The following is a 13,600-nucleotide window of genomic DNA, read 5'->3' as shown; positions in this document are numbered from 1 at the left end:
CATGCTTTTATAAGTTAAGAAGACATAATAAATAATATAATAATACTGATATAATAAGACCATATAATTTATTAACTCATTCTTCATTCCCACCCAGATCTGATGACACGTACCTGTTCTCCTCGAATGCTCTGCTCGTTCTCAGCTTGCTCTGTTTACTCACTGTGACTAGGCTGTTTTGATAAATCTGCAATTGACTGTGTCTTTCTGCCTCTTGTTGGGCCTCCACTGAGTAAAGTGTCAGATGGTGAGGTCTCTGGCCTCAGAATGGACATGACAAAAAGCTGCAGCAAGAAGGAACTGCTTGATAATTGAATCCCAAGAACTAAGTGGGAGAGAAGCGGACAGTTACGCATGCTAATGGGGGTGTGAGGGGAGAAGAGGACACAGGCCAGAAATTGGTTTAGACATGGTGACAGGGTGCAGGAAGAAGGACACATGGATTTGGTTTTTTGTTTAAATTCAAATCCATTAAAGCCTTCCTAACACAGAAGGGGCGGGGGTGTTCTTCCTCTTTGCCAATGGTAATGTAATTTTGGTCTTTGCATAAGTGTCCTGGGACCTCAATTCCCCGTCCGCACAGCAAATTCCCAGCACATGTGGTGTGGTAGAAACTCATGGCTTCCGGAGTTATTTCCTTTTGTTCTTAGTGTAGGGAAAATGACCAAGTGCATAGACTTTTTGCTCACAACCTCATGCTTGCTTCTAATAGGTTTTCTTATTGCTCCAGGTGCTGCTGGTGGAAGCTTCTCAGTCCTTGGGATCTTTTCAGGGAAACCAAAACTGAATAAACTGAGAATTTAGGTAAGTCTTTAAAAATATAAGGATGGAAGGAAGGGAGGGAAGGAGGAAGGGAATAAAAAAAATCCTCATTAACTGAGTCCTGGGGACAGAGGCATATGTTGGTATCGTTCTCCAAAGCACTTCAGTGATGTCTCCTATACCTCCCTGTGGTGCTCACCAAGGTGTGTGTGCTGCGCTGGTGTGCGGAGTACCTGGTCCTGCGCCTGCTTGCTGTTGAAGGCAAGGTTAGGTAGGCGAAAGGGATGGACAGTGAGCTGCGCCTTTCCCTGACCGGATTGTCCTAGTGAATCCCCATTCACCCGCGTTGGGCCGCTTTGTGCCTATTTGGAGAGGGTGAAGATTGGAAGTGCTCTGTAAAGAACTAACCTGGAAACTCCCAGTAGCCCTTGACATGGGAGTGAGTGGTTCCTGGGGTGTTTCTTCAGGGTCGGAGAAGGTGGCTGTTGAACAGGATGAGTAAATATGAATTACAGGTAATAGGTTTTCCCTTGGCCCCCTGTCGGACAGCAGTCTCAAGTGGAGAGCAGGAAAACTCTGGACTGAGGTACAGGGATGCACCTATAGATCCTGGGCTTGCTAAGGTTTAGTCTGACAGGGCAAATCTCGCCAGACAGTGTGAAATGAACCTGTCAGTGCCTCAGCCCTCAAGTAGTGTAATAGGCACCCACATGCTTCAGTTCTAGTTCTAACTGGCTGAAGACCTCGGGGCAGATCACGTCTACCTCTGTCAGACTCTGTCCTCATCTGTGAAATGTGTAGGATAGTCTAGGCTAATTGTTCATAGGCTCTGAGATTTTGGGGGACAGCAAAACCATGTTCGGAGCTATTTACAGTATCTTTTCCGTGAAGATGAACAAGTCGACGGCTGTTGGAGCTCAGTGGGAATGCAGTGCATATTCACTTGTAGTTCTACTTCCTTTCTGGAATTTTTCATGGTAAAGGATTTTTTTACAAAATAATACTGTTCCCTGCTAGAATCATCTTATAAAAGAATGAGTGTTTTGATACTAGAAGATTAGGGGCAGGGTATGGTGGTGTACACACCTTTGATCCCAGGACTTGGGGCAGGCAGATCTCTCTGAGTTCAAAGTCAGCCTGGTCTGCAAAGGGAGTTCCAGGCAGACCGGAGCTATGTAGTGAGTCCCTGCCTGTCTTTACAGAGTACATAATTTAGTTTTCTAAAACTGACTGGCCTTTCCCAGCCTTTCCTCCTTTCTCTGTGAACCAGTGACCGTCAAGGAAAACTCAGGAGCAAGGGCCTGAGGGCTGACATTGGTAGGCCCTAGAGTAGATGCCCTAGAATGGTATCCTTTTTCCCAAACTGGAAACAAGGTGTAACCTATGTAGACTTGTCTGCATTCAGAAAATGCCCTTTCAGCTGACACTGTTGAACTAAGAGGGGTCAGAGGTCAATCCAGCATTAGGGAACTATTCTGTTGGGAGCCTAGGTAGAAATTGCTCATTTTAATAAACATAGAATTTCCTGTCATTAGCGGGGAGTGGAAGCTTGACCCTGATCTACCAGTCCGATGAAAGGGCACAGTAGCTCCCTTCCCCGTGTGGCAGGCAGCTCTGGCCAGCTGTTGGATACATATGACTGTCAATTTCAGAATTGGGGAGGGCGGGTGCCAAGATCCTCAGGGAAGTGAGGTTGACCCTTGGGCCCTAGAAAGTCAAGTGTGAAGAATTCAAGGCTGACTCTAGAGCAAGGGTCCAGCCGAGAGTTATGAAGCAGTGAGTTCTGAGTCAGATGTAAAAGGAGTGCACTTGGTGATCTCCTGTGCTGTGAGCTGTGGAGAGTGCATAGTACATTTCCATTGACTTCTCCTTGGGCTGTGGGGGTGGTGGTGGTGGTGGTGGTGGTGGTGGTGGTGGTGGTGGGGTGTGTGTGTATGTGTGTGTGTGTGTGTGTTGCACATGGAGAAGATAATGGCTGGGATTACTACTAGACAATGAAGTCCTGTGAGGGACAGACAGAATGCTCCCTGCTCCAGAGGTTGCCCCCATCCTGTACTCCAGAGAGTCCTGTGGTGCTGTGTTGTCATGGTGGGCGTGGCAGTGGCAGATCAGTTTTGCGTTTTTTCCTCGTGCTGTGATTTCTGGCTTATGTTTCTGCTACCAATTGCTTTGCAGAGAAACTCAGGATGGAATTTGACAGTTTCACCTGGCTGTCTTCTGCCCTGTCACCTCAGCTCTTGGCTTGCTGCCTGTTCGTTATGCTTCAACTCTCAGGCTCTACCCCAAGAGTATTTACTTGCTTCCCTTTTCAGGGTTAAAAAATGCTATATCAAGCAAGAGTATAGGGGTTGCCTTAAATGTGTAGGAATCTGAGAGATTACCTGAACTTTTTGACATGTCTGAAAGTGTATATGCTAGGTAGGGCTTTTATTTTGACATGAACCAGGGAAAGGAAAATTGCTTTAAGGGAACCTCTGGACTCCATATTGGAATAAAATTTAATGAATGAACAATGAAACCAATCAATCACGTCCAGGAGCTTTTCAAAGAAGCAGGATGTTCTGGGTAGGATCTTATAGGGATGAATGGTTAAGGATTAGAGACAGCCACGCTTCTCAGAAATCAGTGTGGATTTCAAAGGGTACTATGTAAGCATGCGAGTGTATGTGCACATATGAGAGGATCGAGATGCTGATGGATGTGGTGGGGAATGATAAATGGCTAGCTTAGTTTTCTATTTAACGGCTCATGATGTATTCTGTATTGGAGTGGCAATGCAATCTGTTAAATTTATCTCTGCTCACTATAGCTTCTAAGAGAAATATTTTAAAGGCTACCTTAAACTTACAAAACACCACCACCACATTGGTTTGGGCTCTCTGGGAAACTGGTAGTTTCCACTGCTGTTTAGGGGAGGATAGCCAATCTGCAAAAGTCAGAGTAGGACCAGTATGAATACTTGGCGTTGTGTACCAATCACTTAAAGGCTATGATGTCGGCGGATAAGCCGTTCCCATGCCACCTTTCTTCATGAGGATGAAATCAATTATGCACTTTCGTCTTCCCAGCATGCTCCATCAGCTGGTTTCTTTGGATTATGTTTTCCTGGGACTTTGGCCACTCTGCTGTGCCCCACCATGGGCTACCTGAGTGACTGAGTGTTTCCTCGGTCTGGATTTTAGCACCCGTGTTCAGATCCTTGCTCTGCTGCTGCAATGCATGTGGCAAAAGCAGCCACAGCTTTCAGAGTGCATCATTAAACTCATCGACGGGCTGGTTAGGTGTCTCTGTGGGAAAACACACAGACAGACACACAGACACACACACACACACACACACACACACACACACACACACTATGGCATAGGCAAGCATACACACAATCTAAATCAATCGATATGAAATAAAAATAGAATACCCCATGGTTGAACAGGGTGTGCCATGTCCTTGAATTTGTGGCTAATTATGTGTGCCCATCCCCCCTGCCCCCGTTTAAAAATCCTAAGGAAGAACTCAAAATTTGATCATTTTCTAACAATTGATTGCATTTTATAGAACCAGTGACATTTTTCAATAGATTATTTTTTGCTTGTATTTACATATTTTCCTTTGGAACATGAACCTTTCAAAAATAATTCAGTCTTCAGGGCTGGAGAAATGTCTCATGAGAGCCAGAGTTTAGATCCCCAACACCCACATGAAAAACCAGGTGTGGAAGTGCACAGGGAACCCCTGCACTAGGGAGGCAGAGACAGGTGGGTACTGGAGCTCAGGGGCCCTGCCAACCTTCACATTCATGTGCAGACCCAGGAGCATGTACACACATGTCCAAACAAGAGATCACTCTTGTGCTCTAAGAGCTCTCTTGGGCTCTAAGATTTAGAAGATTCAAGTTGATCATGAGGGTTAGCTTTCCAAATCTATAAAAATAACTAGTATTTGCAGAACTGAAAAGTGACTTTAAAAAAACACATTTTAAGATCACCTGTGATAGTAGCAATATACTAGTAGCACTATCCCATTGATGAATATATTGACAAAAGTTGAGCAAAACTCCATTGCCAGGATGTAAAACGGCGATGTAAATAGGGTGTCTTAAAAATTAAGTTCAACCGTTGTATACAAATGGTTTTAAAAAGCGGGGCTGAAACAGATAGCTTAGCTGTTCACAGCATTTCCAGCTTATCCAGAGGACCCAACATCAGTTTCTAGCAGCCATGGCAGGTGGCTTACAACTGCCTGTCACCCTTGTTTCAGGGGAACTGACACTCTTGTCTAACCTCCAAGCCATAGCACATACATGGATGCACTTATGCACACACACACTCACACACACACACATACACACACACACACACACACTAATTGGATCACAAAACACTCACATAGCTGAAGACATCTTGAACTAAAAGAAACTAATTAAAGGCACCACTTCTTGACATAATGTATATTGCTGACCTATATGAGAACAACAACAGTAATGGATTAATAGCAGATAAAACAATGAACAGAATAGAAAACCCAGAAACCTATGCATTTGTGGTCAACTGATTTTGACAGTTGTGCCAGGAACACACAGTAACAAGGGGGCAATCTCTCCAGTAGTTGATCTTAGCACTAGTGAATATCAATATGCAATACACAGAAATATGAAATCCGGCCTTTGTTGCCTGTCACATCAAAGGCCAGTCAGAAGTGCATTAGGGACTGGAGGTGTAGATTAGTGGGTAGGGTGCTTTATAAGCATTTGAAACCTGGATTCAAGCCCTAGCCTTTCAGAACCAGTATTAAGGGCTTAAAGACTGAATCTGTAAAACGACTAGAAGAAAACACAAAGGAAGAGTTCTGAGCGGTGGGGTTTGGGATAGGAATCCCAACGCAAAGATAAAAATAGCAGTAATAGACAAAGGAGGTTACAGCAGACCAAAGACAGCAGAAGAGCAATAAAAGACCTCAGAGCGCCAGCAAGATGTTGTGGGCAGTAAAAGCATTTGTCCTTGCAAAACTGACAGCCCGTGTTCAGTCCCCAAAACCTACCTAAAAAAGCTATATGTGGCATAGCATAACTGTAACCTCAGCACGTCTGAAGAGAGTGGGAAGAAGAGAGAGGAGACTTTCTCAGAAGCTCACACACTAGATGGGCTGGAGCAGGTAGTGGAGTTGGGAAGAGCTCGCCCCAGCAGGTGCAGGAGAGAGAGCTGCCTTCTGCAAGTTGTCATCACACCCTCATATGCAGCCTGTGTCAGGCTCATGTACCTGCACTCACACACACAGGTCCTTCGCAAACATACACTCACATGCTAATAATGAATAAATAGAGAAGAGGGGATAAAGTATGCAAAATAGATAAGAACCTAGAAATCTTATTCAAAGGAGGCCGAATATATACTGCTCCTTCAAAAACCTCAAGTTCAATTCCTAGCACCCATATCAGCAGGCACACAACTGCCCAGTCCCAGAGAATTTGATTGATGCCTCTGACCCCTGCAGATACTGGGCTCATGTGTACCCTCATATATATAATTTAAAGTGAGAATAAAATCTGAAAACCGATGCAGAGGCAAAGGACCCAAATATAACATACAAAGAGTCGGGGTTGGGGATTTAGCTCAGTGGTAGAGCGCTTGCCTAGCAAGCGCAAGGCCTTGGGTTCGGTCCCCAGCTCCGAAATAAAAAAGAAAAGAAAAGAAAAAAAACATACAAAGTGTCCACGAGAATATGAGTAAACACTCACAACATTGAGTTTGAGAGAGGAAGAGATGGCTGGGAGGGAGTTCGTGACAGTTGTGAGCTAGGACTGTAAAGCAGTGAGAGCACCTATTAGTCAAGTGATGGAAGATGCTACTTGTTGTAGCGATACCGAGAAAAGGGGAGCCTTTCAAATGGGAATGTAAGCTAGCAAGACCTTATGGAGGATGATGGAGAAGTCCCTCAGAACCTCCGGAGTATCTCACAGGACCCATCAGTCCCACAGCTGAGTATGTGTCAGAAGTGAATGGATGAGGGGATCTGCATACCCATGTGGATTTTGTTGTTTTTAGTTTCTGTTTTTGTTTTATTGCGTCTCTGTACATGAACAGTACACTGCATGGGTTGAAGTCAGTGGATAGCTTTCAGGAGTCAGTTCTCTCCTTCAACTGTGGGTTCAGGGACTCGAACTCAGGGCGTTAGGTTTTTATGGAATGTGCCTTTCCCCACTGAGCCTTCTTGATGAGCAGGCAGCAGAGTGTCTCTTGATAAGAGACAGAGTGTGTGTGTGTGTGTGTGTGTGTGTGTGTGTGTGTGTGTGTGTTATCATTTAACAAGTGAATTAAGAAAATGAGCTACGTGTACACAGTGGCATTCTTCTCCAATCTGAAGTCGGTAATCTTGTCTTTCTACAACTTGAGTAAATCTAGAGAATGTTGCCTTAAATAAAAAGGCATAGAAGGGAAAAAATTACAGAGTCTATAAATGTTGAGTTTAAAAAGTTTAACGATGGCCGGCAGCCGCTGTGGGCTGGGAAGCTGTGGTTAGTAGTAAAGGATTCCGAGATCTCTCACAGTACGGTAGCCATGTTAGTGATGTGCCCTTGGAAACTGATAAAAGAATTTGTGTTCTTACCACACATAAAGCATGGGAGGTAGTACATGCTAGCTATCTCAATGTAACCATTTTGTAATATAAGTCAAATAATTACAGGCAAATAGCTAAAATCAGGAAGCATTTCTGAAAGCTGGTGAAAAGTATTGGTGTTGTGGGTGCGGCTGCATAGGCCTGTGGTGCCAACAGTCAGGGCCCCACGTGGTCCATCTCACAAGCAACTGCTGCTTCTTCTTTTTACAAATATTGCTTGTGTGATTTGTGGTTCTCGTGCATATATAGAATGCTGTATCTCTTTTTACATTATTAGTGTCTGTCTGTCTGAAATGCCACATGGGTGGATGCAAGGGCCTATGTGTGCATTGACTGTAAGAGGTCAACTTCAGGTGTTTCCCACCTCACCTCACAGGATCTCTCTCAGTTTGGAGCTCAGTGATTCAGCTGGCCAGTGGGCTTCAGAGATAGCCCATTGCTACCTCCAGCACTGGGATTAGAACTATGGGCCACTGAATTACACCTCAGTGTAATTGTTGTCTTGGAGGCCTAGCAAGTTTTCAGTTTCCGAGACTTACTTCTGAATGCGCTCTCCCTTTCGTGCTCTTCCTGATTTTGGCTGGCTGGTTCAATTCAGCTGTTCCGGCTCAAACTCCTCTCCAAACTGATTGATTCAATCTGGCTTCTCTCAGCTTCTCCTGAATTGCACTGTTTGCCTCAAACTAATTCTGGCAATCTGTTCTTCTAACTAGCTCCTTCTTCTCTGACCCATTGCGACTAGCTTGTTCTCTTCAACCTGTCTCTGTAAAACTCACCTGGGGTGCCTCCTCTCCTCGCCACTGCTGTCTCTTAAGTAGCTTCCCTTTCCTCTGTCTTCCCATGAGAGTTGGGAATATCTTATTCTGTCAAATCGTTCTCTGATTCATCACTTTCTCTGCCCCTCAATTAGACATCACTTTCAAACATGGGTCCTGCCTTCTACAAACTATCTCTACCTTCATTGCTTGGGATTAATGTAGGCTTAGAGTTTTCATAACCCTCTTTTTAATAAGAGTTCATAAATGCTTCAACCACCCTTCTAGCTCACCAACAAAAGGTAGGGGAGAAAGACGGTTAATAGGACATGGGGGACGTGGCCCTGTTTAGAAATAATTCTTTGGGGATGATACTAATCTTTGTTGTCAAAATAGCAGTAGTGTCGCCCAAAACATCAAATATGACTTAATAGTGACAGTTTAGTCCAATCGGCGAATACCAAACCTGAATCAGTAGCAGCAGCTCAGAAGAAACCACAGGGCTCCTCTGAATTGGCATGAGTCCACAGAAGTGGCAAGAAACAGCCTGAATACCATGAGAAGGTTTTGACTGTCTTTCAAGAAGCCATGACGAGCCAAGATTTCCGGAGGCCAGCAAAGCCTTGCAAGGCAAACCAATGCAAGAGTGTTATCAGCTGAGCCATACCACAACTAGAAACAGGTTTTTCCAGGAAACAACATAATCTCAGGGTTCATGGTGTGACGAAATAGCTTGCAAGGGGCCACCACATCTAGCTTTTCACATGGGTTCTTGGGGTAAACGCCCAGCAAGCATTTCCCCAGCTCCTCCCTGTGTCAGTTTCAAGGGCTGTTTCTGGTGTCTTGTAATCCCTAGTCAGCTCATTCCCATTCTTTCTTCTGCTTGTTACTGGTTGGTGCTTCCAGGCTTCCCTGTCTCCTATGAGTCTTGGCTTTGTCTTCTCTATGCTGTTCCTTTGTTTACACCAACCCACCCTTATCAAATTTTCAGTTTTAGGCAGTGATATCTTTAATTTTATATTCTCAGGATTGGCGAGACACACACAGTCCAGGTTGACAGTTTCGTTAGGTTTTTGTTGGTAATAGTGAGTGAATCTTTATGTGCTTAGCAAACCCTCTACCACTGAGCCGTATCCCTTTCCCTTTCCGTTCTGTTGTTTAAGTGCAGTTGTTAATTTACAGCCTGTATGATTTAGCTCTTGGTTCTAAGTGTTAGGAGCCAGTAAGCACTATTTGATATAATTAAGTAAATAAATACTGTCTCCATCCAAGCATGCTCGGGTGGTAGTCTAACGCCTTTGCCCTTCAGTGGAGCTTGGCTACATCGAGCTTTTACACTGCGCCAACAATCTTGCAGTCTGAAGTTTCTTAAGCTTTGTTCCCATCATCTTCTCTCAGAGCAAGCCACTCTGCTTCTGAATTCCCCCAATGCTGGCACTCTAGGTTTGTTCCAACACGCCACTGAGCAAGTGCTGGTATTAGGGAAAAGTTCCTTCCCACACTGGGTGACAGTTCAGGACTGGTGTGTGGGTGGGAGCAGGAATCCTATGCTGAAAATTCACCACAGTTTACTGGGAACCTGATACATACCCAGGTCCTGGAAGCCTGGTATCTGTTGAAATCCTCACAGCAGCCCTGTAGAACGGGTGTGTCCATTTTCACATCCACACAGATGGAGTGACCTGTGAGAACCCTGGGCTGAATTGTTTCTCGGATTCTGGGGCAGGCTGGGCATGGTGGCTTGCTGTGACTCCATAGGCTGGAAACGCCTGCTTCCCTGCCCATGGTCTGTTAGCTATTATACTTTCCTCAGCTACTGTCCTCACCTGCCCTTCCAGCCCCACACAGCTTCTCAGGCTTGTGATGCTGAGCTCCCTTTACAGAATCCTGCTCTGGCTCGGGCTTGGGGCACATCCAGTCCTACCCTGTTGCTGTGCTGAATTTGAGCTGAGAGGAAGACCACCTACCCTCCCTCCTGGTGCGTGGCAAAAGGGCTTTGTCAGCAGTCAGTTGTTTCCGTGACTAGCCTCCCAGCCTCCCAGCCTTCCCGCCCCCCCCCCACCTGCCGCCATGCTGCTTTGAACCCAGCTTCAAGCTTTTCTAGGTTGATAGTTGGGACAGAGTCTAAAATGCCTTCGTCAGAAGAAGGAAATTTATGGCGTTTAAAGTCCTTTTTTACTACCTGATATACATAAGCCCCAAACACACCATAATTTCTTTAGTTTACTGACTTCAGAGAGATGAGGAATGGTTCAGTCTCCTGCTGAATGCCTGACTCTTGGTGCCTGGGTTGTCCAGGACTCTCTGCTGGGCATCTGACAGCAGGCTGGTGGGCTCCACACTCAAATCAAGAATGAGGACTGGCCTTAGAGGGTGGGGTGGTGTGAAGCGTCCTCTCTTGTGTGTGCTCACAAACACACTGCAGAGGAGCAAGGGGTCTGTGAGTGACAGTGAACAGGAGGTGGTAGTGCGTTTCCGGAAGAGAGAGGCTTCTGTGGTTTGCAAGTCTGAGATTTGGTGCCTCAAACAGCATGGGTATCAGTCTCCACCTGGAATGGAGTCCTGAGGTGAGCTGTTCAGGTCTGGCTGGACAAGGACCTACTGCCACTGCAGCATGATTTCAGTGTGATGTTGCCAAGCCTCGACTGGGGTAAACTTCTAAAGACCGTACACAGAGCAAATATCCCTTCTCGACAAGTATCACATGTAAGAATTGCTTGGGGGAACTGGGAAGATGGCTAAGTAGTAACAGGACTTTCTCTGCATTGAGAATTTCCAGCGCCCAGCCAAAAGCATGGCTCCATGAGCCTGTAAACCCAATGCTGGGGTGGCTGTCCAGCTAGACTACCTGAAAAGCAGTGAGGGGTAGGCTCAACGAGAGACCCTGACTCAAGAGGAAAAGGTTGGAAGTGATAGAGTAGGCCATCTAAAGCCTTCCTCTGACCGTCATAGCACACACAGGCAAGTCCACTCACACACACACATACACTACATATCTGTGGGGGTGTGGATGTGTGTGGGGGTGTTTCACTAAAACCTTAGTTTAATCATAGCCCACGTGCCTCAATTTGGCATTTATGTAGATGCTCAGTTGGCCTCATACTTTGCTAGTGGACCCTAATTCAAGACGACTCCCACTTTCTTCGATATGGCTCTGGCATGCTTTGTGTCTGTCTCTCCTTCAGCTCTGACAGTGTTACAGACTTCAGTATCCCATTCTGGACTAGCCTTGAATTTGCCATGTCTCCAAGGACTCTGTTCCTTTAGGTGTTTGGAGGATACATGTGGAGAAACAAGGCACATTGATCACCGTGGGTCTTCCCAGCGGACACAACTAGAGACTGTATATGAATGTATGACCAGGTTATTAGTTCATAAGAAAATCCAGTATGTACGGTTTTTCTACAGCTTCATTAGCCCCCATTCTTTCTTCTGGGCGTGATCCCAGCTATCGCGAGACCATAGGTATTTTAATCTGCTTTACCTCATGCTCCCTACACAGTGGTCTTCATTGGAAGATACTGGAAAAACGGCTTTGGTTTTATTTTCCATTCTCAGAAATTCCTGTTAGTACTTAAATGGCTAGTTTATTTTATTCTGTGTGTATGCATCTGTGTGTATGTGTGTGTTTGTGTTCATGGCTGTGGGTATACTTGGAGACCAGAGGACAACTTCAGGTTTGTACCTCAGATGCCACCCACCTTGCTTTTTGGAAACTGAGTCTGTACCCTGGAGCTTGCCCAGTAGGCTAAGCTCTCTGAGCAGAGAATCCATAGCAGAACGGGTGGGGGAGTTCCTTGAGGCCTCTTCTGTAAGCAAGGGACTGTCACTAGTCCACTGGCCTTGGGATAGGATCCTTCCTCAGTTCTCTACCTTAGGTATCAGCACCTTGAGAGTTAGGTTTTATTGCGTGAATTTGGGGGCCAAAAACAGTAGCAGGAGGTATAATGTTTACCCCATCCTTCTGTTTACCTTATCCCATAGTGTCCCTTGGGTAGCAATTGAAAGCATTACTGGTTTTTACTTGGAGAACTCATACACATGCAAATGCACGTGTGCTCTGTCTGCTGCTCCCTTCCTAGGTGGACGCTAGCAAGCAACACACACATTTCTTCCCTTGCTTTTCTGTTTTTGGTTTTTCCTTCTTTCCATGGGTCCTGGTGCTTATCCCACAGCCCCATGTGGGGCTCATCAGCCTTCACTCCCTGCAGCAACCCCGCCGTCCATTCTGTACGTTTGCTCTGTGTTGTCTGGCCTGCGTCCTGTGGGTGGACATCTGGGTTGCTTCTCTCTTGTACTGTTCCAAATCGTCTGTGGCAACAGCCTTGGGCACTCTCCAGCCTTTTCCTTCTCCTTTTGTAGTCTCATGGTAGTCAACTGTGTGTGTTTCCTTGAGAGCGAGAAGGATCTCAGCGGACTGTAAGACTGCGCGGTTTGGGAGCAAGAGAAATGTTAGGGTGATGGAGTATTGCTTGGGGGAAACAGAAGACTGTGCCAATGGTGCAGACATTGTGTTCTTAACAGGAGTGAATCAGGCTTTCGGGAAGGGTGGCTCGATCAGTGCCCTGTGTTGACAGGCTCCGACGGTGGCTTCTGCGCTGCAGGCTTAGAGTTAGCGACCTGTTTCCGGAATGTAAGTATTTTAGGTTACTGTCTAGGCTGCAACCACACAGCCCTGCTGTTGGAACACAGAAAGCAATTGAAGACAGTTCATATAGGGGTGTGGCCATATTCCAAATAAACATGGTTCCTGAGGTTTAAAATGCGAATTGCTATAATTTGTATGCATCATGAAGTATTCTTAAAGGTATTCTTTCCATCACTGTTGGAAAATTTAACTTGATTGGAAGTTTGTCCGTGGTAGAGTTGCCCTCCGGACTCAAATACCCAGCATTGCATGGGAAGAGAAAGGAGGGGAACGAGGGAGGGAGAGGGAGGGAAGTGTGTTGTGTAGTGTGTGTAGTGTGTGTGTAGTGTGTGTGTAGTGTGTATAGCGTGTGTGTGGTATGTGGGGTGGGAGTGGGAGGGATGATAACAGCTCTTAGTGTGTAGGCTTGTTTTGTCAACGTCTAGGCTTTTTGGAGCCTAGGAAATTCTTTTTTTTTTTTCTTTTTTCTTTTTTTCGGAGCTGGGGACCGAACCCAGGGCCTTGCGCTTGCTAGGCAAGCACTCTACCACTGAGCTAAATCCCCAGCCCCAGGAACCTAGGAAATTCTTAAACATAAGAGCTACCTGCTGAAAAGGTTGTAGGTAGTATTTCAAAGAGGGACTCATCTGTGGCCTGAAGCCCAGGCTCGGGAGGCTGCCAGTGGCTTGGAAGCATCCCGTGGAAGTACAAATGAGATGTCTTTTCTGTTTTTATTATCTGAGGCTGAGAACTATTAGGAAACATGTAGCTCATTATATTACAGGATATGAAATTTATTTCTCAAAGCTGCGTTCTCTAACTTTGTACAGATGGGATGCAG

General features: G+C 45.7%; 1 protein-coding gene across 1 annotated transcript in view; it reads left to right on the top strand.

The window, feature by feature from the left end:
• The first annotated feature begins 709 nt into the window (after positions 1-709).
• The window catches only part of Tln2 (talin 2), a 237,056-nt gene continuing 224,165 nt past the window's right edge, over positions 710-13,600 (top strand). The window contains exon 1 of the mRNA XM_032911227.1: positions 710-804. The gene's annotated coding sequence lies outside the window, so the exon portion shown is untranslated. The remainder of the gene's footprint in view (positions 805-13,600) is intronic.

This window comes from Rattus rattus, chromosome 8 (genome assembly GCF_011064425.1).
Source record: "Rattus rattus isolate New Zealand chromosome 8, Rrattus_CSIRO_v1, whole genome shotgun sequence".
NCBI classification, from domain to species: domain Eukaryota; kingdom Metazoa; phylum Chordata; class Mammalia; order Rodentia; family Muridae; genus Rattus; species Rattus rattus.
This window is presented reverse-complemented; position numbering and strand designations above follow the sequence as displayed.